Genomic DNA, 3,240 nt, shown 5'->3' on the forward strand with positions numbered 1-3,240 from the left:
TTTTGTTTGTACACTTGTCACAAATGTAGAGTGTCTAATTTAGTATTTTTAATAGTAGAAGGGAGTCATCCATAAGGGAGACTTATTTATCATACTTTCACACTCAACTTCCCCTTGTAACACTTGCAATTTTCTATTTTTTTTTTAAATGTGAGTGAAAAGTCTTGATTTACTTTTGTAGATTTATCTAAACATAAATACAATTTTGTTGATAAGTTATAGATCTTTGAGTGATTATTCAATAAGTTTATGATTCTTGTTATCTTAAAAATAAGTTAATTCATTGATTATTTTTTAGTCAAATGAATCTTTATCTTCTAAGATCTAGATTTGTTTCAAAATTATATTTTGAGATATAAATGATATTTTATTATAGTATTTATTTTTTATAAGAAATTTACCAAATAATATCTCTTGTATCATTTTGAATAATAACATTATCTTCTTTTGATTTTAGATTAAATGAGTTATATTTACATAATATTTATCATAAAATATTTAAGATTATATAATCACTATCTTTATCCTTTTATTATTTTGATCATTTTATCCCTAACGAAACAATACTTAACTTATTATATACAAGTATATTATTGTAACGAGTAAATCACACTGACACCCCTTGAGTTTTAGTGAAATTACACAAACCACCCCTCACTTTTCTAAACTTACACAAACCTCCCCTAGTTTTGTACTTTCATTACATTGACCACCCCTGTATAAGAAATAAGTGTAATCTTTTAAACAAAAAATGTGATAAATGCAATTAAATTAAACAAAACATGATATATTGTGTAGACAAATCTAAATAATATACAAATCAATGTATCTTTATTATTTTTGGTTCGTTACACTACATTATAAGAGTGATTTAAACAATATTTCTTTATAATTGTTGATGCATTTTGTAACAAAAAAATAATAAAGATACATTGATTTGTATATTATTTAGACTTATCTACACAATATATCATGTTTTGTTTAACTTAATTGCATTTATCACATTTTTTGTTTAAAAATTACACTTATTTCTTATACAGGGGTGGTCAGTGTAATGAAAGTACAAAACTATGGGAGGTTTGTGTAAGTTTAGAAAAGTGAGGGGTGGTTTGTATAATTTCACTAAAATACAGGGGGTGTCAGTGTAATTTACTCTATTGTAATTGTCTTATATTATGATTTATTATATGTTGTAACTTATGCCTCATGTTGGCAGATTTTTATGGACATATAGTATTTGCTTAATGTTGACGAATCTCTTTGCAAAGTTAGTATTAGAAATATTAATTATATTATATTATACCTACATAGATATAAAGATAAAGGGTAAGCATAAAAGTATTCTTCACTAGACAAGTAGTGACTCCTATTTTAATTACATCTGAGTTGTACACATCTATCTTTTCAATTATCTTTTGGTGATCCATTTTTATCATTTCAAAATCCTTATCAAATCACATAGCAAGGTCGTGGGAAAGTAGTTCCACAATTTTGGGTGCCAAGTTTGGAACAGTAGAAGCTTTCTTATTTGTTTCACAACCCTATTTTAACATACAAGGGTTACAAGGTGCTCATTCCCAAAGGTAGCATAAAATCCTTTTCCCCTTCACCCTCTTTTATCACACACTCTCTAAAATACCATTGTGTTCTCATATCCTATATATACTTTTCCTTATATTCTTGTTCCTCTTTGACTCTTCTCTCTTGTCTTTTCCTTTTATTCATAGTCCCAAATATCACTGCTTCGATTTGGTACCAATTAATAAATGCTCCCATGTATGCTTCAACCTCATGTATTCAATCACCACCCTGGTCTCTTAAAGGAACGCAGAGTTGGAAAGAAATAGAACGTATATGACTTTGTATGCATATTATTGAGAAAATTGTGACGACTTCTCACTAGATATTCCAAGGGTTTTGTCATCTATGGTTGGACCATGATTTCTACACAACCAAGAGGTAGATTACATAAGTGATTGATTTATTGATTTCCAATCCAGTTTATCCATATGAATTAAATAAATTAGTTTTCTAACAATGGGGCATATATAACGTGTATATGTTATCATTAACACTATTATTTTGTTACTATTAATATAATATTAATTATGACCTTTATTAGTTTTGTTACTATTTGAACGACTTTGAAATAATACAGGATTAGTTTTAAAGATGGAGTTGAGATCTTATCACTTTATTTGGTAATAGATTATTGAGGTTAAAGCTATTACTTTTATAAAATGATGCTTTATTTTCTAGAATATCAATGTCACGTTGATAGGTAAATGAAAAGGGGCTGGTGGAAACTTGTTTATATTCCTAGCTTGAGTGTCTTTTTTTATAAAAAAAAATGCATGTTAGTTTATTACCTTATTACAACACTATATGGTACTGCTTCTTTTTGAAAAAATTGGATTCCAGGAGTTAAGCGCATAAGAATGAGTGTATGAAAAACCCATATGTATCTTTATATTTGTTAAATGGTGAAGTTTTAGTTATTACTTAAGTCGGATAAGTGAGTTTTATACAAGTATAACAATTTTCTCTATCTTTTTGAGTTGTGTTTATGTCTTTTGGGTTTGTTTGAATTGATTGTTATTTCATTGTTTGATAAATTGATGATATTTTGGTCTAGTGGATGCTAGAGGTGATGCTCATGATGGTACAACAAGTTGAAGTTTGGGATAAAGCGGCTAAGGTGAGGGAGAAGACCATTGTGGTCTTAGAGTATTTCATTAAAGTTTTTCCTCTCTGATTCCCTCAAAAGTCGGAGAATCTTGTAGATTAGGAACTCTCATGGAAACTTGTTTTCATGTAAGAGTCTTTATCCTTTTTCATGACGATGTATAGAGTCTTAGATATTTGATTATGCTGGAAATATATGTGTATGAATTCATTGTTGTGCATAACATAATGCAAGGTACTCTCTTATGGTATTACATCGACATGGAAGGTTGTTAAATAATTATGTTTGAATGCATGTGATTATTGTGATAAATTAATAATTGTTTTATGTGCTCAATGTTTGTGACAATGTCATAATTTAGAAATATCTCAATTGTAATGGTTATGTTATGGATTGTTGTATTGTTGTATTAATATTGGAAAATATAATTAAGTCGATTGTTGTATTGGTTTCAAAATATATAACTTGATCATTGTATTTATGAGAAACATATACGTGAGTTGTTATACTGATATGAAAAATACAAGAGTTTGAAATTGAGGTCTTGCTTGTAT

Source organism: Lupinus angustifolius, chromosome LG11 (assembly GCF_001865875.1).
Source record: "Lupinus angustifolius cultivar Tanjil chromosome LG11, LupAngTanjil_v1.0, whole genome shotgun sequence".
Taxonomy (NCBI): domain Eukaryota; kingdom Viridiplantae; phylum Streptophyta; class Magnoliopsida; order Fabales; family Fabaceae; genus Lupinus; species Lupinus angustifolius.